This window comes from Drosophila albomicans, chromosome X (assembly GCF_009650485.2).
Source record: "Drosophila albomicans strain 15112-1751.03 chromosome X, ASM965048v2, whole genome shotgun sequence".
Lineage (NCBI taxonomy): Eukaryota > Metazoa > Arthropoda > Insecta > Diptera > Drosophilidae > Drosophila > Drosophila albomicans.
This window is the reverse complement of record NC_047627.2, coordinates 1,416,432-1,442,801: the sequence shown is the minus strand read 5'-3', so window position 1 is coordinate 1,442,801 and position 26,370 is coordinate 1,416,432. Positions and strand designations below refer to the sequence as shown.

Here is a 26,370-nt window from a genome sequence, read left to right as displayed (position 1 = left end):
ATCGGTACTAAAAGCCCAGCAGAGAGAACTCTCTGACTCCGACTCTGACTCTGACTTTGACTCTGACTGTGAACCACAGAGAAGCTCCAGCAGTTGTCTGCTGATTTCAGTTCTAATTGCTGGCCAACGCATAATTTGTCATATGCCAAATTAATAAACGACTCGCAATCGGATTCGGACTCGGACTTCGCTTGCACCTCAAAAAACTCTTCCTTCTGCCTCTTCTTTGCTTTTCTTTTTATTTTTTGGTCTCTCTGCACAGTAGCAGCTGATTTGGATTCAAGTTGGCAGCAGACTGAGCGCTGATTGAGTGTCTGCTGTCTTATGATGTCTGATGTCTGTGGCAACGTGTGGGCAGCATCTGGTCACATTATGTGGCATCCTCAGCTTGCGTCTTTCTGCTTAAGATTGAACATTATTTCGCATCAATTGCAAGCATGCAATTGCAATTGTGCATAAAATATTGGCAAAAGTGACGGAAGATCTAGAACTAAATTAATTGCAAATTGTATGGAATTGCAAATTGTATGTATGTATATTAGTTCAGTTTTGGTAATTTAGTTTGTATATTATAGTATATCCCGTAGATAAACTCCGTCATGTTATGTCAAAGTTAATCAATAAGTACTCTGCACAAACCACATGAAGTAGTAACAAAAATCGAATAAAAGACGAATTACTTCATTAAAATATCGTCATATACTAGAAAGTGATTTCAATGTTTTTGATATTTTAGATTCTGTTATTCTGTCATAAAGCTATGAAGACTAGTTTCCCGAAGAAATTCAATTACTCAAATTAACTAAATAGAACACTAAGCTAAAGAAGAATCAAATACCAAATAAATATACCAAAATATACTTAACTATACCATTACGTTCATAATATACCACAGAGTATAAAATATGTGTTAATTCTACAAATTTATTTTATTGGATAACCGTATTGTAAACAAGTCTAACATTCACTTTATTTATTTAGTTTTTATTATATTACCATCAACGAGTACTTTTAATATAATTTCTACTAAGTAATTTCCAGAAGATTAGAAGCCAAAATTCGTATTACAAAAAATTAAAAAATAAAAAGCCGAAGTGAAGAACGCAAGACTTTAGTTACAAAAGTAAATAAGTAAGAAAGCTACAATCGAGTATGCTCGACTGTGAGCAAACAGCAAAGTAAAACAGTGTATTATTATACCTATAATATAACAAATAAATATACCAAAAATATTAAAAATTTACTACATACCAGAAAAACAAAAATATACTGAAACATTAATAATATACCATAGAGTAAAAAATATAACAGATCTTCAACCAAAGCAACTAAAACAGGAAATGTATAATTGAAAAGTAAAGTAAAATAAGAAAATTAAAAAATTAAAGACTAGATTTACTAGAACATACATATAATGAAAGATAACTTGATATTATTGATTAGATACAAATTTTGGTCAGCATTAAATAACGAATTTTCAATACTTTCAATACAAAGTAAGCGATCTTTTGAGACCCAGACCCCAAATTTGTCAGCACTGAAGAGCAAACTTGTTGCCAGATTAGTGCATTACCGTTACGCAGTGTTATTTTTAAAATATACCAAGAATAGTGAAATATACTATTATGTTTCCAATATACCATAGAGTACAAAATTCATTGATCCATGAGAGACAATTAGTCAGCACTATCGAGGTGTGTCCACATTTGCCGCCATTGTGAGAAATTGCGAAGAGAGAGAGAGAGGGGGAGAGGGAGGGGGAAGCGGCAATAACTGCTTCCAATCACCGAACATTTAATAAATCTTAAAAAGGGGCGTTCTCAAAAGTGCGAAGAACGCTGAGCTGAGCTGAGCTGAGCACTGAGCCCCGACCACAATGACAATTCCAGTAGAACGACGACGACGACAACTCCTCTTAATTGCAGCTAGTTGTTATAGTTGTTGTTCTTGTAATGATGGCCAAAGCGGCGGGGCAACTTTTTAAGTTGTTGTTGTTCGTAGTTGTTGGTGTATTTTTTTGCGCTTGGCTACTTAATTTATTTGTCACCGAACCGAAGCGCAAATGAAGTTCGAAAAAAAAGCAAACATGCAAACAGGAACAACAATAGCAATAACTACGGAATCGTTTGAAATTATACAAGACGATAATGAACGCGACGTGGAGGAAGAGGAAAAATAAGTATGAAGACCCCTCAACACTGATGAAGATGATGACGATGATGAAGAAGCAGACTGAAGTACATACAACGCACAAAAAAAAAAGAGCAGACGAAGACAAACAGCAAAAACGCTCAAGAAATAATTACAAATTAAAATGAAACGCGAATGGTTGTAGGCAGGGGCGGGGCCCCGACTGCACAGGGTGGAGGGTGGCAGAGAGCGGGGAAGGGGGGGTAGGCAAAAGTTTTATAAAAATAGCTGCGATGGCTTCGACTTCGACTTCGAATGCGACTTCGACTGACGACGATGGCCACGCATGCGCAAAGATTTGTCATAATTGATAAACGACAACAGCTGCCACAACAGCAACAACATTTAAGGCTACATATGCCACATATGACAAGTCAGTCAAACGACTTCGATGCAGACAGACCTCATCAGAAGACCAGACCCCAAAGACCAAGTGCGAGAGCCATTGGCAATGGCAATGACAGTGAAACGCCTCGATGGGCAGACAAATCGAAGCACCGGCAACAAAGTGAGGCTGAAGCGAGTGGCGTCAAAGCTGTCGAAGATCTCAGTTCTCTGCCAATGCCATTAGCTTAGACTGAGATGAACATTACTAAAAAAGAGTATTATCAAGCTTGGTTCGAAATACAGTCAAACTTTATAAAATGCGAGCAAAATTGAAGCTGGTAAATCAATAAACAACATTACAAAAGGAAATTCATACAAAATATAATTCAACTTCAATGCTCTTTTTTTTCTGGAAAAATGTTATGAAGATTGCTTAAGAATTAACATAACTTATTCACTTTGCACATTTTTTTCAATGACACTAGCTTACTTTACAAACGTCCTCGCGCCTTGCGATGAATCTGAGAATAACATTACAAAAAGGAATTCAAGTTAAAATGAAACTCCAAGTTTACTAATTCTTCTAGGGATTGTTTGTGTTGTTTTATTGTAATAAGATCATAAATTACAATAAAACAACACAAACTTGTACTTTAGAGAATAATCAGAAAATTACAAAAAGGAATCGTTCTAACTAAACTGTAAAGCTTCTAGGCTTTTCAAAGCTTTTTTTATATTCTAGAAACTTACATCGCCACTAGTTTACTTAGTAACTAAGAAAAATGTAAAGCGTTTGATTAACCTCTGAATAAGATTACTAAATAAAATTCAATGAAGATTTATAGATATAGCTTGATTACATAATCAGCCAAAGTTGGAGTGTTATTTTTTTCGTTCTAAAGATCTTATCCCAATAAAGTTATCTATCATGTCAGCAAAAGCTGATGAATCCTTTCACATGTGCTTTAAAAGCTTTCGCCTAAAAAGATTATTTTTATTTATTCATTAACAAAATAATCAAGTTATTGAAATAGTAGTAAGCTTTCTTTTTATTCAATTAATTGAGCTACATTACTCTAAAGATTAAAATTGTTATTAAGCGAGAGTTGAAAACTTAAGAATATATTAAAATGCAGTGCAGCTTATATTAAACAAGTAAGAAAATTACAACTGAGTGTGCTCGACTTTGAGATACCCGCTCTCTATTGCTAATAAAAGCAAAACAGAGCGTTATTAATTTCAAAATATACCACATTAATATACTGCAAAAATACTTAACGTCATATTTGGTATTTTGACATATTCATACATTCTACATATACCAACAGGTGTAAAATATACCATATTTATATACCACAATAATACTAAAAATATACTAAATGCTATATTTGGTATTTCGATATAGTAATACATTTTACATATCAACGGGTGCAAAATATACTAGATTGATATTCCGCAATAATACTGAAAATATACCAAAGTCTACATTTGGTAAAGAACAATTAGCTTTCGATAAAGCGAAAGATCTTAGTTTAATAAATAATATTAGGCAATCTTACAAAAAACATAATTGCATTGAAGTCACTTCTTACTTATTGCAATAATTTTAATTGTAACACAATTAATAAAACGTTTTAATTCGATTTGCGCTAGAGCTGCAAATGTGCTTTGCTAAGTTTACTTGCCTCAGGTCTAACAAATCGATTTGTTAAGAAATATTTGAGATATTTACGCGTTTTCTTTTTTGTTGCTCTGCCAGGTGGCAATGACAATGACAGCGACAACTCTCAATCTGTTTGGTGTGATTCAAGCAATGCAACTCGCCTCGCCTCAAAGTTGGAGCTGGAGTTGGAGATGTTAGTGTTCAAGTGCAAGTCGTCCAACTGTGACAACGATGACGCCAAATTGGCAGCGTTTCTTACGAAACGTGAGAACCAATTGCTATGTATGGTCATTACAAGCCGTCCACAGTTTTGTCCAACTAACTGCCTCGATTGGGTGCTGTTTGCATTGCGTTGGTTAGAGCGAGAGATGGCTCATAAATATTTTAATGATGATTACATTTTAAAAACGGAAAGAGTAGGAGATGGAGAGGGAGATGGAGATGGAGAGAGAAGCTACGTTAAGATCGAATGAAAATCACAGTGAGCCAGCCCAGCCGATCAAATGAAGAAGATTCCACTCCACTCCACAGAACTGGAGTTTTGGCCTGGGATAAGAACGTGGACTGCGACTGCGACTGCGACTCTGCGACCTGATGAGCTACTACACAAGTACAACGCGACACTGACGACATATTTGGAATTACATTGACAGGCCAAGTTGAAACTAAAAGCGATAATTATTGCCGGATCTTTAATTCTGTTGCGCCAAAGTGTTGGCGATCGTGTCGCGCGCAAAAGCTCAAAAGAAATCGCAGCACTTGTGGCTGTGGCAGCTGTGTTTGTTGCAGCTGATCGACTCGACTCGACTCGACTTAACTCGACTTCGTTCACGTCTTTGGCGTCTTGCCAATGTAATTTCAATAATTTTATCTGCTGGTGCGCGCGCCAGGCTCTGATTCGATTGGCAAAAGCTTGACTCGGACTCGAACTCGGACTCTGACTCTGACTGTGACTACGGTGGGTCAGCAGCAGCAGCAGCGGTGACAGATCAAAGCCTTCTTGGCTGGGCGACGAATGAGTCGGCAAAGATCAGTGATCACCTGCCTTTTTGCGGAGAGTGGGACAAGTGATGTTGCTCAATGCTGCTGCTCCAGATGTTTAGCTGCACTTTGGCGGCAAAGCTGCGAGAGAGCGATCGCAATCGGAGACGAAGTCGGAGACTGAGACAGACACACATAACGCAATCATCAACATCAGAGCCAACGTCATCAGCCGCTGGACGCTGGAGTTCAGCTCCTTGCTGCTGATTGTCTCCTTGGAGCACTGCCAATTACTCGGCAGCATTGTTGACATACCTTTTGCCATTTGCATCGTTTTCGTATTGATTTGTTTAAGTTGCCACGCACACGCAGCCACAAAGCCACGAACCCAATCAGCGCAAATTTTGGCCCCAAAAAGCCGCACAAAACATTCAACAATACGCTTTGTGAGCTACAACACACAACTCACGCATTTTTCTCCCACGGACCTCAAGCGTGTGAATGAGAAAATTCACCATTGAGTTGAGTATGTCAAAAATCTATCGAATCTTCGAACCGATCATTGAACTGAACCAAACTGGACATACGGACAGACAGACAGCAGGATTCGCCGACGATTGATTCACACCTTTGCTGTAGGTCAGTTATCGACCCAGTTTACGTGCGGATATTTCGATGCCTTGGCATTTAGTCGATAAAACATTGATTGCTGTTCATTTGCTGATTATAGTTTTTGTGAGTTTTTGTTTCTTCAATTGCACAATGGAATTATAGTTGTTTCGTTTTCATTTGTTTTGCTTTCTCATGCTACATGCTAATTATGACATCCAGTTGGCCGTGTGACAAAACTTGATTTCGCTTTCTTATTTCACGTATCATTTAAATGGGAATCAAATAAGATTCGTTGTTCGTTGCACGCAACATTCTATTTTTACCCTTTTCCATTTTACATTTTGCATTTTCCATTTTCCATTTTGTGTACCTAGCAATTATGGCATGTGAGTTGACACACGATGAAACTGCGTAAATAGATTTGTAAAATACATTTTTTATATCCAATTAATAGAAGAAAACACAACTCAATTATGATTTATGATTATATAATTAAAACTAAAAATGATTTCAACGTTTTCAAATGTCCTTAATCCATGTTAATTTCTCATTTGAAATATAATACATTGATCTTCATTAACTTCATTACTTCATTTATATAAATTTATACATCTTAATTATTTAATTAATTGTAATAATAGTAATAAAATAAAATGTTAATCCAATTATTTGCACTATTTATTCTACATCTTATGACCATTTTCATTACTATTATTTCTTAGCGTTTAATAAAATATAATCTCATTGTTATAGATTTCGACATCTTCCATTTTCTTTCCATAAATAAAAGTGATTTATTAGTCTTAAGCAACATTAATATATTGAGGTTCTTTCAACTCTTTTCTTTCATACATCGACTACCGAATACTCTATACAACGCATAGAGAATTGTAGCCAGGGCAATATTTGTGAATTTAAAGTGAGACTGAGGCACTCCCTCAATTTTATAGGAAGCATTAAATAGCCAGGTCGTAAATTGTGTTATGGTCGTATTTATTGAGTTATTTATGGCGATTAAGTGAGAAAGCAACATCAAGTAATTGAACGGAATTTGAAGTTCAAGGTAGCCCTTAATACGGGCACACTTAAAATGCGATTCGACGCGATCCACAGTCACAATCACAATCGCGATCGCGATCACAATCGCTGTTTGCTCTTTGCTGTATGCTGTCTGCTATGTTTGCTATCGCCGTCGAGGTGGAGCAGCTGGACATGATGTTAATGGAAATTCGACACGCCCGGTCCCAAATCCAATTCGACAACTTTTTCCCACAGCAATTGGCAAAGTAACTGCCGAATAACTGGGCTACGAGTAAAGTACTAATGTAAGTGCGAGTAGTACAGTGATACCTCACTTGTCAAACGCTTTTTTTTTCTATCATTATGTGGAACTGTTTCAAACAAAATGCGAACTAAGTCCTTTAATCGGAATCCAATATCTTGGGATGAACAAAAACATGAGAAAATGTCAGATGCGGTGTAATATAGAAGAATATTATTTGTGGTGTGGTGTCTTAGACCAATGCTGGTTAAGATAATTTCAGAAAAATTTAAATATTTGAAAAACCTTTTTTTTTATTACATAATTACAGTCGAATGTCATCGATTGTCAGATACACGCTACATATTTTTAATAAAAGCATAAGAGTACGAAATTTTCGTATTTTGTCGTTAGTTAATTGTATAGTTTAGTATGTTGCATATTTTAAAGATAATACGGAATCTTTTAAATAGTTGGTATATTTTAATGATAATACGGAATCCTTAAAATATACCAAATAAATTTGCCGGAAAAATACCAAAATATACAAGTAACTAAAAATATTAAAATATGCAAATAACATATCGACAGATATGTGACTTATTAAAAATATACCAAAAAATATACAACCAACTATATACCAATAAAATATTAAAATGTACAAATAAACAAACGGACAAAATACTCATATATTCCAAAACCTATGATATATTAGAAATATACTAATCAAAATATGCAAATAACTATGAATAGACAAAATACTAAAATATACCAAAAACTATATTTGGCATATCGGTATACCATATATGACATATAGAAATATACCAGATTATCAACCAAACCAAGTCATTTATACATTTATTTCTTCAGTTATTTTAAATACTCTAATATTTATGGTATGCACAAAACGTCGTTAAAGGTTTTTAATTTGCGTTGGAAAAAATGTAAGTTTTCCAGCTTTTCTTAAATTCAAAATTCGTGCAAAGAGAGTTTTCACTGTACTTCAAATATCGCAGCATATGGCATTGTCGGTAAGAAGGGTGGAGGGGGGCTCCCTATTACGACGGGGCGCAGTCGGAGAATCAGAGGAGATTCAGGCAAAACATCAGTCGAAGATCATTTGGAATTCCATTCGCGTTTCGGTTCAAACATAAAATAAATAAAAATCAGTACAATTCGAAGAGTTGTCGTTGCCTTTGAGCTTTTGCGACAATCACTCACGCGTTGTTGTGGTTCCGTCTACGTCTCTTCGCTCTCTTTCTCTTTCGTTCGCTCTCTTTCTCCCTTTGGCTTGTGGTGCGCCAATCGGCAATCGTCTTTGACGCTGTCGCCCGTTCGTTAAACGTTAAACGTTCTGCGTATTGAAATTAAATTTGTGTCGCTCGACACGATGACTTATTCAATTATTCGATAACACGTGATTGAATTATTGAAATTGAAATAAGTGACTTTAACTCAAACCTGACTGCACCGCACCTCAACTTTGCTTGCATCTCTTTATCGATGCGAAAGCAAATGATCAAAGGCAACCCTTGACCCGAATGTCAAACTGTTTTATTTAGTTGATCATAATAGAATGTAAATCTCTATTTATTGTAGAAATGGATAAAAAACAGTATTTGGGGGAATCGAAGAACAGCTTCAAAGATGATCAAGATATAATACCGGATGAGGAGAATACATCGCGTCGCAGTGGAATGCGCTTTTCGACAGTTCAGGAATTTCTGGACAGCCTAAACACGGCCACCACGGAGGTTGAGGCAGTCAAGGGTCTGCAGAAGATGAGTCTCGTCTGCTATCACAAGTGTATGCAGGGACACATGAACGATAACGACGAGGGCAAAGGTGATGCCGAGTCGAAGCGGCAGAGCGATGAAGCCCAAGTAGATGATCCCGAAAACTGATCTCGCAATTCCAAATAGTACATTATTTTACGCCAGTCGGTGGTAAAAATTGACTAAAAAGAAGAAAAGTGTGTTTTTTTTTTTTTAATTAATCAACAGAATCAACATACAAAGCATCAATCTTTGTATTTTGTGTCTTAACATGCAATTTTTCAAGTAAAGACTTTATTTCAAATTATTGTATTCAAGTGTCATCTACGGATAAACAAAATTATTCTGTATGAATTTGTAATTATAAATTGTGTGTACTAAAGTCTTTTTTTTGATAATAATGTGTCTTAATCATCATAATTTATACTGTAAGAAGTTGAAATTATTAAATTTAACTACTGGACTTTTTTTTGTATATAAATACTGATATATACTTATTATAAAATCTTTTATATTATTTACCACAAAATAAAAGATTCATTTCTAAAAGTGTTTCAAGTTGAAAATTTGGATGAACTTAAATTGAAAGCTGCACTCGACAATACAGTATTATTCTTATAATATACTAAATTAAAAATACCGAAGCTTATATTAAGTATTTAATGGATATAGTATCTCATTCAAAATATACCAGATTGTTCGCCAAACTAAAACCTTAAATTGAAAAAAAAAAAACAGTGGAATAGCAATTATTATATAGTATTATATTATCATCTAGGCTTTAATTCTTTCTAATTATAACAACTCATTTATTAATATGTCTATTTAAAAAAAATCTAGACTTTCACCAGAAAAGCGAAGTTTCTTTAAGTTTCACAATTTTAAAATTGAAAATTGCAATATATAAAAAGTTGAATTTCATTGTTTTTTAAGAAGAACTTGTGTTAGACGCACTAGTTAAAAAGAGTAAAAAGGGACAAAAGAGAGTGAGTAAGAGGGGGAAGTAGAATTGATGTGACATCTCTTTGGCTGTCGTGTTCACACAATTTCCCGTACTTTATCCCCCCCTTTAGGGGTCACCCTTGCCGTTGCGTTGAACTTGGCCGAGAGAGTCACAAATTTTGCAGGCAAGTTGAAACTTTGGATTTCCAACTTTGAGCTGTCAATTGCCAAGTTTGACAGCTCATTTTGCATAATTGTGTGGCGTACAACAAGAGCATACAATTTATTATTGAACTCAATTTTTTATGCTTTGATTTATGATTACCATTTAAGCCCCCCCCCCCACTCCCCTTCCCCTTTCCACCCATCACTTCTGGACGGTCAAATGAATGACTTTTTGTGCGGTGAAAGGGGAAGAGAAGCGAATGGAACGACAGAGGAAGGGGCAGGGGCAGGGGCTAGCAATGGGCTTGGGCTTGGGTTTGGGTTGGGCGGCGTAACATTCGGAACGTTTTAAGATCAAAAATGCTAATTGAGCTGTTTATCGATTTGTCAACAACAACAACAATAATAACAGCGAGAACAGGCCACAAAAAACTCGAACAATGGCCACATTAACAGCAACAACTTGTTGTTGGTGTCGATTGCTGTGTTGTTGTTGTTGGTGGAGCACTTGGAGCACTTTTGACGGCGCTCCTGTTCATTTAACGCTCTCCTCAACTTTTATTGACTATTAAAATTGTGTCAAAATGTGTTTGAAATTTTTTATTGTTAATTATTCGAGAAGCGCGCGTTATGTGGAACCAATCAAAATAATGCTCGAAACACGCCAATGGCCCAGAATTTATATACTATAATATTGTATGTACAACAAAGCAAAGCAATACGACAAAAGAATGAAAAAAACAACAACAAAAAACACATGTGTATCGATCTGAGAGGAGAGATAATGAAATGTCATTGGTTTTTAATTCATGTGGAAGTGAGTTGAATGTTGAATGTGGAATTACAAATTTAGTTGATGCTTGAAAAGCGGAAAATCAATTAAGCAAGACTCCAATTGAATCATTTCAGAAATATTTCCGAAAATGATTCAATACAAAAGTTATTTCAATTGAAAGTTCAATTCATATATTATTGAATTAGTTTTTATTCGTTTGTTGTTATCTTTTTATTATACACAATCTTTGAGATCATTGATCTTGACAGTTAAGCTCACTTAGTGATTAAAGTATTCACTTAGTTTATGATCGCTGCTGCTGATCTTTGAAAGTTCAGTTCACATTTAACTAACAAGCAACTATGTATGGGAAAGCATTTGGGATCAATGATCTTTGATAATGGATCGCAATCACAGTTTGCTCTTTGATCTTAATAGCGACAAAGTCTATAAACACTAAAGTATCTATTTGCAAATTGAATTATACAAATGTGTGTTTTGAGAAGCTTTTGCTTTACAAATAAAACTGAAAGCAATTTGTTCAAATTAATTTCAAATGGGGGAGAATGTTTGTGAAATATTTGAAAGTTTATATAATAGAGTTTATGAATAATTTTCTAGGAATTTGAATGTTGCCAAGTTAATGAGCTGCAACTAATCATGTATTTGATCCATCAATGGATCTTCTCTTCTTCTCTTTTTCTAGGCAACCAAGCACTGATAATTATTTCGATACTAAGAAAACAGAAGCGATCGACATCGACGGCACAATTAAGACCAGAGCTGCTGAGTAAGTCACTGGGGATCTACAACAGCAGAAAATACGAAAATTAACAGCAAAAAAAAGAAGCGATCTACCTTCTATACTAAACTCAGTCCCCAGTCCCATCTCATCCCGTTCCGTCTCCGCCCCGCCCCGACCCGTGTGTTTCAACTCCGCCCGTCAAGAAGCAACAAAGCGTGAAGGCAAAATGCCAAATGCCAAAATGAAATGAAATCAAAATCGAAAACTTTTAAATGAATAGACATGCAGATCGGACACGCCACAAGAATTCCACAAAAACAAAAAAAGAAGGAAAACAAAACAGAGAATGCTAAGAGAAGACAGAGACAAGAACCGAAAGACGGGGAGGAAACAGTGAGCCAAGTTTGAATAATGAGGCACTGGGGGTAAAACTGATTTACTACGTGGCCGGATCGCGAATACGCTGAACTGACTGACTGTCAGATAAAAAGACAGCCAGACAGACGGAGAGACAGAGAGACAGTCAGAAGAACTCTGACTGACATTTGATTATTGGCTTCCAATTTGTTGCAGATGTGTCTTGCTCGATTTTTTCTTTCTTTCATTTTCTTTTTGCTTTTGTTTTGTGTTTTTTGCAAATTGCGTGCCAGGCAGTCAGTCGAAGCTGAAGTCGAAGCTGAATCCGAAGCTGAGGCCGCAATCACGGCGCGCAAATTGTGGCAAAATGTGGCCCAAGCAGCAGCGAACAGAAGTCAAATTGTGGCCAACATGGAAATTAGTGGAGCTCTCGTCCATTTGGTTGCTGCCTGATCGAAGCTGCAACAACAACAAGAGCAGCAGCAACAGCAGCAGCCGTGATCTCGATTTGAAACTTGTGGCGGCTGCAACTTCGACTTCGACTTCGACTGTGGCTTGCTACAAATCGGCGGCAGGAAAGGAGTTATTAAAGTCTTGGCGCTTGTGCCAGACAAAGACAGCAGCACCGCAGAATGAAAGAGACGCACAGAAAGAGAGAGCGAGAGGGAGCTGTGTTTAATGAAGGCAGTTCAATCGATTTGCGCTCTCTCTCTCTCTCTCTCTCTCACTCCGCGCGGTGGCTGCAACTTGTGGCCGTGCCATGCCACCGCCTGTCAAGTCAAGTCTCGACCAGTCCTCGGCACAATTTCAGTTGCTGTGGCTGCTGCTGCTGGCTGTGGCAACATTTTCGATCTGTCTGTCAGTCAGCTGCCATTTTTTTGCTTGGGCCACAGGTTCGCATTGCTTTTGGGCCCAGAGAGTAGCCAACCAGCCAAGAGCCAAAGAGCCAGTCAGCCAACCAATTGATTGACATTGCCCACAACGCCCTTTTCTTAGCCCTTAGCCACATACTATATAAAGTAAAGTATGCCGTCGTAGTATGTAGGTAGTTGTTGTTATTGTTGTTGTTGTAGTAGAGCAAGTACAACAACACGAGCAGAGTTTCAGTTTCAGTTAACTGGGCGGACCATGGCCCATTGGGCAGCATTTTTATACCCGCTACCTACATATAGGCTAGAAGGGTATTATAACTTTGTGCGTTCAGGAAATGTATGTAACAGGCGGAAGACCTCAAAAAGTATATACATTCTTGATCAGCGAGATGATATAGCCCTGTCCGTTTGTCTGTCTGTCCGTCTTTTCGCATGAACACCTAGATCTCTGATATATTGATTTTGAAGCTAGACTTTCGAATTTGGGTACATACTGTTACAAAATGTTGAATTTATTTATGAAATTCTTTTGTATGATAAAAAACGTCTACTCACTACAGTTCTTAGTAGCTTTGGCTAACAATCTTGTATATTTTGACCTCTGTGGTATATTTTAAATGGAGTAATACATCGACATACCGAATATAACATTTGGTATATCTTTATTATTTTTGTGGTATATTTTTATTTTGCTTTGACTGACAATCCGGTATTTTTGACCTACATACTATATTTGATTGTAGTACTGATTAAATATACACAATTTAGCACGTGGTATTTTTTTTTAGTATTGTGATGTATTCATTTGGTATATTTTTAGATAATAGGATATATTTTACAGCTTATGCAATATTTTAAGTGTAGTAATACATGAATATACCATATACAGCATCTGGTATATTTAAAGTATTTTGGCGGTGCATGATTTGGTATATTTTTAGACAGTTTCGACTTTTGTACGCTTTAGTAAATTTTGAATGATGTACTATGTGAATATACCAAATATAAGATGTGGTATATTTTGGTATTTTTGCAGTATACTCATTTGGTATACTTCAAGAATAATATCACACTGTTTTGCTGTTATTCACGATGGGTAGCGGGTATCTCACAGCAGAGCATACTCGTATGTAGCTTCTTTACTTGTTTTACTATATTATTTTTTGTGGCGGGCACAACTGTACCACCGGAAATGTGTAAAGCGAGCCATTCATGAGCTTCTTGTGAATTATGCTTAAACAACTACAAATTATACAACAATACTCGTAATTAATTAAGCCAAGCAAGAGGCTAGCAGTCAAGCAGTCAACCAGTTGCCACTTCATTCAAGAAAACACACAGGCACTAAAAAGCTGAGAATGACGACAAAAACAGTTAGCAGGCAGCACAGCTTGCCACAGAGGGGAGTAGTTGGGGTGGACAACAAGACTAAATATATACATATTTACCTGTACTCGTCGTCGCATATATGAGTGCTCATAACTGAAGACGACCCAAACCCAAATCCAAACTCAAACCCAAGAAAAAAAAAAAAAACACACAAAAATTATATTAACAAGACTGAAACTGAAGACAAAGAGTCGTTGAGCGGTCAAAGCCGTGTAATTATGAAATTCAAAGAAATGAAGCATATTAAAAAATGTTATAGATACTCGCATTCATGCGAGTACTCACACTCACACTCACATTCACACTCGCACTTATTTTATATTTGAAGCCTGTTGTAAGTAAATTAGCATGGGAGTCCATTGATGCGCAGCCAACAAACATAACTTCGACTGCGACCTTCTTAGCCAACAAAACAAATTTACAAGTGTGTCACGGCATTTGTCGATCTCGATCTAGATTCGTAAAGGTTTATCCAAATTAGTAATTTTAGTAATTCAAATTTTATATCTACTAAAATGTTTCTGGAAAATCTTTCAATATTAGAAATCAATTCTTTCACAACAAGTAAGAAAAGTACAGTCGAGTGTGCTCAACCGTGTGATACCCGCTAGCCATTTTAAAGATAAGCAAAACAGTACAGTCTTATTCAAAAATATACCAAATTAATATACCACAAAAATACTAGAATATACTAAATACCATATTGGGTATATTTCTGAATACATTCAAAATACACCATAGAGGTTAAATTATACCAGATAGAAGCTTTAGCTGACAAATATTGAAGTACTTTATCCGATCGAAATCATATTCTCTGGCATCTTAAATACCATGGATATTATTGTCTATACCAAAAGATCTGTAGGTGAAAAGGTGTGTAGATTTACATATGTTGTAGTTGAATTCAGAAGCTATCGAAAGGATATTGAAATCTCTCCATTATTAAAATGATTTTCCTTTTTTCCTTTTTAATATCCTAGATGGTCCTTATCTTCCAAAATTTAAAATTCAAATATTTAACTATTTAAATTTACTTGCAAATATATTTATTTTGATGTTGCATCTAAAGCTATCGAAATGAAATTTAAATCTTTCAGTAATTGACATGGTTCCCGTTTATATGCAGAGGTTTATCTAAATGAGTTGCAATCGTCATTGTTTTAGTTAAACGATTTTACACAGTTGCAAAATCAAAATGAAAAGCATTCAAATAATTCATTCACTGCGATTTTCAATAATTCAAATAATTTCTTTTACAAAAATCATTTTCAAATGTCATTGTTTCATATGAATAAATGTTTGCCAATTTTGACTTCAAGCGTTTGTTAATTCGTATAGAATATATAAATCGCCTTAATTTATCTCTATCAATAAAATTTATTAATTTCTGCTATAAGTAGAACAAATATTTGAATAATAAGATTCTTATATTTTTACTTACTTTTCTTTTTAAACTAAAGTTATTTAATATAAAGTTAATGAAACTGTTAACGCATCTTTGTATGTATATTTTAATCTAAATACTGTAATTGTTTTGTAATTGTATCTATAGCTATCGAAATGAAATCGAAATAATTCTATTTATTATTGTTTTTCCGTTCAAACTTAGAAAATGCTATGAATAAATTCCAAAATTTATGAAACTTTTAATTAAATCAATAGTTTTTCAGAATCATTTTTAAAAGTTATATGTTGTTGTATTTTGTTAATGAATACTTTTTCTATTTATAATACATATACATAAATAAGATTCGTGACTAGCAATTTTTGACTTCAGTTTAAATTGATCATTAAAAAACTGAAAGCGATTTAGCAAAATTAAAGTGCCAAAATAATTGTTTATTTAAACGGCATGAGGTCGTTATTATAAGTTGAATATAGAGAATACATAATTGCTCGTAAATTATTCTAAAAGCTATACTGCATTCGAGTGCATTGAGCTCCTGAAAAATAAATAAATATATTCTACGAGTATTTCCTTCAAATGATTCTAAACTTCAAAACCGGTGTTGACAGATTTATGGCGCTAAGAGTATATAAAATTCGTTTTCGCTTTGGATTTGTTTTGTTTTGTTTGATTTTGTATTTGTGTTTGTATTTGTATTTTTGCATTGTTGACAAATTAATACACAAAACTGCGCTCTCTCAGAGTTTTGTGAGACTGTCAATTGGTTTTTCGGTTGTGTTTGATGTTGACCGACGCGTCGCCTGCGTTTGCCTGGACTTGAATTTCTAATGTGGAACCGCTTGCAGTTGCCCCTCTTGCCACCTCCTCTTCACCCCTTTGAATTGGAATTGGAAGTGCTATAAAAACCTAAAACAGTAACAATTAACAACAACAAAAGAGAGCACAACAGCAACGACAATATAGAAACGCCATAATTTGATGGTCCGAGTAATTTTCTCACCGTTGTTTTTTTTTCTTTCGTTTTCTTTCGTTTTTGGTGACTGAATGTTGTTACCTTATTTTACACTTTCCAGCGAATCGAGCACTAAAACTTTAATAACACACATGTCCGACGACACAGCACTAACATTATTACAATCATTTCGGTTTTGAGTTATGTCTTTATAAACTGGGAATTTCGGATTTCCACACTCAACTGAAACTCAACTCAAGCAGTTGCAATATTTTTTGTATTTACAGGCACGTGAACTGAAATATCTTTGAATCGACATCGATCCACAATCAAAAGGTGAGTCTTGGAATTTTCTTTCATTAATTTTTGATATTCTAATCAATCTTCCATTTAATTGGTTAACAATGAATTGAAAGAATATACATATTTTATGTAACTCATGTTTCCGCTTACATCTTACAATTGAGTAATACAACAAGTAAGAAAGCTGGGATCGAGATAACCGCTACCAATGTTTAATAAAAACAACACAATGCAGTATTATACTAAAAATATACTGAATAAATATACTAAGCAACTAAAATATACCGAAGACTATATGCGGCGAAACATAGAAAAATATCTGGTATATTCCATACTTCGGATATTTTGAATGTAATAGTATATCGATAAATAAAATATACACTTACAATTAACTAATTGAAAAACTGAACTCAGCTCTTTATACTATATTAATATTACCTGCTGACTTTTACACTTTTGCACTCATTCAAAAAATAATCTTGATTAGCTTCTTTCTTTTTTTCAACTTCAAAGGAAGTTGAAAAATTCTCATGCCTTCAATTGACGAATAAGTTTTAAGATAAATATATATTTTAAATTTTTTACAGTTTTTATGATTCCAGAATTTCTGTTATACTTTGTATAGGAGAAAAGCGGCTGTTGGTATATTCAGTACTCGGTATATTTTAAAGGTAATAGTAAATCGATAGCTTTCGGTATATCTTACAATTGACTAATTGAAACCCTGAACTCAGCTTTTTTTACTTTATTATCATCATCATCTACTTTATCATCTGCTGGGTTACATTTTCGTAGTCCCTTCATAAAGAATCTTGATTAGCTTCTTTCTTTTTTTTGGCTGGCTTGGTGGTTATCAAGGGAAGTTGGAAAATTCTCATGCTTTCAATTGACGATTAAGTTTTAAGACAAATATATATTTTAAATTTTTACAGTTTTTATGATTCCAGAATTTCTGTTATACTTTGTATGGGGGAAAAGCGGCTGTTGGTATATTCAGTACTCGGTATATTTTGTATGTCAAATATATCTGGTATATTCAGTATATCGATATATCAAATATAGCCTTCGGTATATTTTTCTTCCTTTTCAATATGATCTGCTGACTTGCAACACTTTTGCATTCGGTCAAGAATAATCTTTATTAGCGATTTGTTTTGTGCCATCAAATGAAGTTGAAGTTGAAAAGTTCTCATGGCTTCAATTGACCAATCAGTTTTAAGCCAAATATATTTTGCATTTTCCCAGGAAAAGCGCCGCGATCGCCACGATTCTAATTAAATTCTCAACGTATTTGTTGCTGTTGCTGTGCAAAATGCAATTTTTGATTGACATTTTACATTAAACGTACTCGTCGTCGTCGTCGTCGTCGACTCGAGAGGCGTCGCAGAAGAGGCAGCAAAAATAAAACAGCAGATACGGAATATGTATAGAAATAGAGACAGAGAGAGATAGAAAGATAGAAAGAGAGTAAGAGATGCACTGAGTGGATTGCAGAGCGTTGAAATTGATCAATTTCACATAATTTCAAGGCAAGTCGACGCGGTAATGCAAATCCGACAGCTGCGCCAGTGCGTTAGAAGCGCGCTTAGATGCAGATACACGTACTGAAAGATACACGGCGAGTCAGAGTCAGCGCCAAAGCCAAAGCCAAAGCTTATGATTGACAACAGCTGAATTGAGCTGCAGCCTTGCACTGTCTTGCATCCACCATACGCATCTTCCTGGTCTCTAGAGTGGACAGAAGACTGGGCTGAAGACTGAAGAATGGAGAGTGGAGACTGGTCTGGATGAGGCATTCTCATCGTAGCGCATCGCATCGCGATCCTCCAGTGCTGCGATCACATCCATCCGCACTGACAACTTGACGTGCTTTGGGCGCTTTAAACGTTTTGGTTTTGGCCGCTTCTTCTCTCTTCTCTCTTGGCTCTCCACTCTTTTCTCTCTTTTTGGCTTGCAGGCTTTTAATTGCTCGCCGTCGTCTGCTGTATTTCTTCAGCTTCTTTCACAATTCTCATTGATCTTTTTCGAATGTGCGCAACTGTCGGATTTCTGCCTTGCCTGTCAGTGGATGTGGCCACAGCTCCAACTCCAACTCCAACTCTCCATCTCCATCTCCGACTTTGGCGTGGCATATCTTTGATTTGCTAATTAACGGTTTGTCGGTTGCGTTTGACATTTGAACATGAGTTCTTGACATTTGGCGCGCGGGAGTCGAACTCAAACTCAAAGTCGACTCTGCATTTCTGTCTTCGACTTCCACATTGACTTCGACTTCGACTTCATCTTCGACTTCGACTTCATTTCATTTAGTTTTTGCATTTTTCTCTTTTTGATCTGTTCCAAATCCCATCACAAAAATCTCATCATTGATCCATTTCTCAGCAATTGGCTGTCTCGAGTTAAACAACTTAAGCTGCGAAATATTTGGGACAACTTCGCTTTAGAGAATTAACGCTTTCATTTAAATTCAAATTCAAAGCACAAACATTGAAACAGAAATTTAGCTACCAAATACTGATTTAAGCAAAAATTTAACATCAACTAAGTCGTTTATTTAAATAAACTTAAATTTAATAAATTAGAGAATAAGTTCTCCGCTAAAAAAAGAAATTTTTTTTTTGGTTTAACATTTTGTGTTGATTATAATAAAAATGCGATACATTAATTCGAATTCAAAAAATAAATATGAATTGATGAACGTTCATTATTAAATATATAAATATAATATTAGAATAATATATAAATAAATTCAAAATAAATAAAATTAATACAAATAATAATAATTGAAATACATAAAATATCTAAAATAAAGAATAATAAAATGATATATAAATAAATAAAGTAAATAACTGAAATAAATATAATAAATAAGTTAATAAAATAAATATAAAAAAATAAAATATTAAAAAGTACAAAAAAAATAAATAAAAAAATAAAATTAAAAAATAAAATAAAAAAAAAATAAAATAAAAAAATAAAATAACTAAAATAAATTAATAAAAACTAAGTAAAATAAATATTTTATTTATGAATGAAATAAATGAAAAAAAAAAAAACAAAATAAAACTAAAATAAACGCAATCGAATAAATTGAAATAAATAAAGTAACATAATTTAAATAAATGAAATAACTAAATTGAATAATATTGAAATGATATACATACATATAAATAAATACAGAATAAACAAAATAAAAAATAATTAAAAAAAAATACAATAAATAAAATCACTAACATTAATTCAATGAAAAGGATTTTATACATAAATAAAATTTAAGAGAAATAAAATAAAGAAACAATATAACTAAAAGATGTAAAATAAATACATAAATTGAAATAAGCAAATAATTACTCGCATAGTATTGTAAAAATAATAAAGTGCGATATTAATAAAATACATAGAAATTGATTGCATTTGTGATGGCGTCGAATTAAGCTGGCGATTAAAGGTAAATTAATTTTGATATGAGATTTTCAATTTTCAAGAAGATGAATTATGTCTTGATCACCTCTCACCAACTTTTTCGTAGAACTTTCTTCAGAAATTGTCAATTGATTGGCAAAAATGCTGAGGGAAATTTCAGTTGAAGCTCTGCTGCCTTGAGTTGAGTTGATGTGGATTATTAATGGAGCGAGAGAAGCGTCTGTCAAAGGCTTAAAGGGAAATTCCAGAAAACGCGTTGTTAGTATGTTGTATGTTGTCCGTTGTCTGTTGTTATGTGGCATTGGCTGCTGAGGCGTTGAAGAGGCCAATGTGGCATGGCCGTGTGGCATGCACCTCGACTGGCAATATTAATGATGATGTGGTGTTGATGTTAAGTGCAGTTTAATAAATGAATTGTCTCTCTCTCTCCCCCCTCTCGCTCTCTCTCTCTCTCTCTCTGTCGCTCATCGTTGCATGCGAAAAATGAGCAGAGTTGCACTTGCCAACTGTGTCCAGTGTCCACAGAGTCTGCTGTTGTCGGTTGTCGGTTGCCCACGAGGCTGTGTCTAATTCATCAACGACTTGGCTCACTGGGCCTGCCTGCTTGCTGCTTGCAACGTTGCAACGTTGCAACTTCCTGCATTTGCATGTGCGAACCGAGTCAGAGTCAATGCATTTTCAGTAATAGATGCTACGACTTTTTAGCGCATTTTTAACTATTTCATTTTGGCAGACAGACACAGTGTGGCAAACTCCATTTGCCCCTCGAGTTTACCATGCCTCTGCACCACTGTGCAGAGTGTGCTCAGTGCTCAGTGCGGTGGCTGCCTCATTTGTCTGCTGCTTGGCGGCAACCTCAACTTGAGCCTCAGCTTTGGGCTGCATTGGCCTCATCGCTAGCAACTGGCAACTGGCAAGCCTATTTCTTACAACTTCTTCAAACAACTGCAACAACTGACGTATCATAAACAACAACAGCAACAACAATTTGTGTGTTGCCAGTTGTCTTCTCTCTCTCTCTCTCTCTCTCTCTCTCTCTCTCTCTCTGTCTCTCTGTCTCTGACTCGAACGAACCTTTTGGCAAAGTGCTTCGAATCTTGAGAGCAAGTCGCATCTAACAAGCCTAAGAAAAATGGGCCCAACGCCAAGTTTTGGCTAAAGCGCAAACACATTAAAAATGCTTCGCTTCTCCATGCTCCATGTCTCTTTCCTCTTACATTGTTGTTACTCGATTAGAGTACTCTACACTACGCTACTTCACACAACTCTCTACTCTACAGCCATCCATCCCCATCCATATGGATTCCCAGTCTCGAATTAGCTTTACTCTTATTTTTAATTGAGGTATGACTAAGCTTTTAGTATTTTTTTTACTATTTAAAATTTAAATATGCAGAAGTGCGTTAAATCGATTTATTCGCAATTGTTAATTTCTTCCTTACGTTTGAGTTGAAGTATGATTAAGCTTTTAGTATTTTTTTAGTATTTAAAACTTAAATTTGCAAAGTGCGTTGAATCGATTTATTCGCAATTGTTAATTTCATCCTTACGTTTGAATTGAAGTATGCTTAAGCTTTTAGTATTTTAGTATTTTTTTAGTATTTAAAGCTTTTAATTTATGAAATGCATTAAAAACATGTTCTATCGATTCATTCGCAATTGTTAATTATTACATTTAAATTAAAGTATTTTATTTTTATTTAGTATTTTTTTAGTATTTAAAACTTAAATTTGCAAAGTGCGTTGAATTGATTTATTCGCAATTGTTAATTTCATCCTTACGTTTGAATTGAAGTATGCTTAAGCTTTTAGTATTTTAGCATTTTTTTAGTATTTAAAGCTTTTAATTTATGAAATGCATTAAAAACATGTTCTATCGATTCATTCGCAATTGTTAATTATTACATTTAAATTAAAGTATTTTATTTTTATTTAGTATTTTTTAGTATTTAAAACTTAAATTTTCGAAGTGCGTTAAATTGATTGATTCGCAATTGTTAATTTCTTCCTTATGTTTGAATTGAAGTATGAATAAGCTTTTAGTATTTTTTTAGTATTTAGAGCTTTTAATTTATGAAATGCATTAAAAACATGTTCTATCGATTCATTCGCAATTGTTAATTATTACATTTAAATTAAATTATTTAATTTTTATTTAGTATTTTTTTAGAATTTAAAACTTAAATTTGTAAAGAGCGTTAAGTCGATTTATTCGCAATTGTTCACTTTTAAATTACGTTTGAATTGAAGTATGATTAATCTTTTAGTATTTTTTAGTATGTAAAGCTTTTAATTTATGAAATTCATTAAAAGGTGTTCCATCGATTTATTCGCAAATGTTAATTATTAAATTTTAATTAAATTATTTAATTTTTATTTAGTATTTAAAACTTAAATTTATGAAATGTCTTAAAAACGAGTATTGGTTAATTAATTTCGTTTAAATAAGAGTAAGACTAAGACTTTAGTATTTAAAACTTAAATTCATTAAATTCATTAAAAATGTGTTATTGTGTTCAATTGTCAATTATTACATTACGTTTTGTAGTTACAAATATATACAACATTCTATTAAAACCTTAAATTTATGAGACACAGCTAAGAAAACTCGATTTTACTACTATATTTATATTTTTGGATTGATGAGCTACCTTAAGAAATACAGCAATATAAATGTATTTCAAATTGAAAAGTTACTAATATATGCCCTTCATTAAAAATGTATTGTTCTTTTATTCATTATGCTTGCTAATTTATACATCACATAGTATTATTACAATTTATTTAATGCCGAAATTTACGAAATCTTACAAATAAGTAAGTTTCATTTCATTGACTGAAATTACACCTGTGATAAAAAGAAACTATTTACATTTATTAAAATATAAAAAGGAATTGAGGTAAAAATGCATTTCATTTTTATTCAAACTACTTTTTTGGTGTATCTTCAATCTTAATTTGTTGTTCCTTTATTATTATTTATTAAAAGTCAAATATAACTGAAATTAATGCTTATTTTCTGCCAACATGTAATTTGAATTTAGTTATATTCTTATTTCTTTAAATCTTAAATTAACTAATTTCTAATTGTGAGTTGAGCTTTAAAGAAAATGAAAATTTATTTAAGATTAAAAAGGAATTAATATGCACATTAAACCCAAAAATGCATTAATTTTGAACTCATTTTGTTGTGTAATTGTTAAAAGTAAAAATGTTCTTGAATTGGACTTTAATTTTTTATAAAAATTAAAGTGGAAATTCTTTGAATTCATTTACAATTATGTGCTGGTCACTTTTACAAATATGTTTCATCATTAAATGTATTTTTTGAATTTATAAATAAAGTTCAAGCTACAATTGAAATCTTTTTGAAATATGCATAAAAAGCATAGCGAATATCTTCGAATAGAATATCTTCGGTTCGGTTTAAGCCAATTTGGTTAAAGCCTTCGACTTGTAGTTGGTATTGTATGTGTGTGTGTATGTGTGAGCTGTGTAGCTCGAGGCCTCAAATGCACTTTGCAAAAAAGCATTTCCTCCAAACTTGTCTCGATTTTGGTGTGTGTTGTGCTGCAGGCTTTAGTGCGAAATAGTTGCAGCAGCAGCAGCAACAAAGATGATGATGAGGAGAAGGAGGGGGAGTGAGAGGGGGAGGAGAAGCATAGCTAGCTGCGCGATTTATCTTTGGGGGCTGGCAAGTTAATGTGGCAATTGTATGCTAAGCAGCAAGAGAGAAGCGAGCGAGCGACTAAGAGAGAAGAAGAGAGTGAGAGAGGGGGGGAATGGGGGCAGCAAGGGGAGAGATGGAGGCAGTTCCAAACGGTTTTCATGAATGAATTAGACGTCGGCCAAAGTTTGGTCCAAACGTCTGCTTCTGCTGTTGTTGTTGTTGTTGCTGTTGCTGTGGCTGTTGATGTTGCTGGTGCGAAAGGGCAACAACTCAATTTACAGTTGCGGCGGACGCGGAATTCCATTGCCCACGGGGTGACCATTCTGAAAAGCAACAACACAAAAAAAAAAACACCAGCCAAATAAAATATGAAAAAGTACAAACGAAGAAATATAAATGTATTAAAGTATACATCTCTCTCTTCTCTCTCTATATATATATACATATATATATTTGTATTCATCAGCTGCCAAGTGCAGACTTCAGGTCCAATTCCAGGTCTAAAAGTGAGTTCCCCTCTCTCTCTCGACTCCCTCAAAGCACAGTCCAATGCATCTCATGGGTGTGATTTTAATTTCATACACAAATGAACGCAAATCATTGCGGTGCGATGCTGGGATGTGATGTGATGTGGGTGGATGCTGACAACAACACAACAACAACAACAACAACAACTTCAGCGATGAAAAAATTACAAATAATTCCAAGAGCAACGAGAAAATAGCAATAACTCCCACGAAGATTAATAACACACAGACAGAGACAAAAAGAGAGAGAGAGAGAGTAGCACTCGCATGCTCGTAAATAAATAAGCAAAAAGAAAATACGAAATGCAAAATGCAAAAGAAATGAACAATAAGCGTCGAGTAGAAAATGAAATTTATGCATAAAGCCGCCAAAAAGCCAAAACAAGCACAAGAAATGTGACTAAAGAAGCAGCAAACACAAATAGGCGAATGGCCCATCAAAACGCGCAAATATAAAAGAAGCGATAAAGCAACAACAAAGCCGAATACAAAATTCCTCAAAGAGATGAACATTTCTTCATCCTCAAAATAAAAAAGTAATTCATACACAGAGTTTCATCTTCTGTTTTGGCAAATTGTTTTGATCGCAGCAACAGCACAACAAAATAATTGAAGCGCGACAAAATTAGTTAGAACTATGTCAAAAGTAATTTTAATACAAGTTTGAAAAAAGTATAATGTATATACATATATTCTTGATGATTATTATAGTATATCGATATACCAAATACCTTCGGTAAACTTAAGTATTCTTTTGGTATATACATACATACTTTTCTTAACTTTAAGAATAGTATTATTATTTTTATACCCTCCATCTCTGATCATTCTCAATCACATACATGATTATTAGTACTTTGATATACCAAATACCTTTGATATTCTTTCAGTATATCAATTTATATTTTTTTCCGATCCCATAACGTAAATACATATATACCAAATACCTTTGATATACTTTAGTATTTTTTTGGTATATACTTTTCTTCACTTTAAGAATAGTATTATTATTTTTATACCCTCCATCTCTGATCATTCTTAATCACATACATGATTATTAGTACTTTGATATACCAAATACCTTTGGTATTCTTTAATATTTTTTCAGTATATCAATTTATTTATTTTAAGAATAGTATTAATTCTTTATTTTTGATCCCATAAAGTATATATGTATATACGTATATTATTGATTAGATATATGATATAGTATAGTATATCGATATACCAAATACCTTTGATATACTTTAGTATTTTTTTGGTATATACTTTTCTTCACTTTAAGAATAGTATAATTCTTTTTATACCCTCCATCTCTGATCATTCTTAATCACATACATATATGATTATTAGTACTTTGATATAACAAATACCTTTGGTATTCTCTAATATTTTTTCAGTATATCAATTTATATATTTTAAGAATAGTATTAATTCTTTATTTCCGATGCCATAAAGTATATACATATTTATATTCTTGATCAGATATGTGGTTACTGTAGTATTTTTATATACCAAATACCTTTGATATACTTTAGTATATTTTTGGTATATACTTATCTTCACTTTAAAAATAGTATTATTATTTTTATATCCTCCATCTCTGATCATTCTTAATCACATACATGATTATTAGTACTTTGATATACCAAATACCTTTGGTATACTTTAATATTTTTTCAGTATATCAATTTATATATTTTAAGAATAGTATTAATTCTTTATTTTTGATCCCATAAGGTATATATGTATATACGTATGTATATTATTGATCAGATATATGATATAGTATAGTATATCGATATACCAAATACCTTTGATATACTTTAGTATTTTTTTTGGTATATACTTTTCTTCACTTTAAGAATAGTATTATTATTTTTATACCCTCCATCTCTGATCATTCTTAATCACATATATGATTATTAGTACTTTGTTATACCAAATACCTTTGGTATTCTTTAATATTTTTTCAGTATATCAATTTATATATTTTAAGAATAGTATTAATTCTTTATTTCCGATGCCATAAC

At 33.7% G+C, this 26,370-nt stretch overlaps 1 protein-coding gene across 1 annotated transcript in view; it reads left to right on the top strand.

Annotated features, from left to right (window-relative positions):
- The window catches only part of LOC117578017 (uncharacterized), a 67,344-nt gene that overhangs the window by 22,226 nt on the left and 18,748 nt on the right, over window positions 1-26,370 (top strand). The window contains exons 3-4 of the mRNA XM_052005739.1: window positions 11,398-11,481; window positions 16,702-16,750. The gene's annotated coding sequence lies outside the window, so the exon portion shown is untranslated. The remainder of the gene's footprint in view (window positions 1-11,397; window positions 11,482-16,701; window positions 16,751-26,370) is intronic.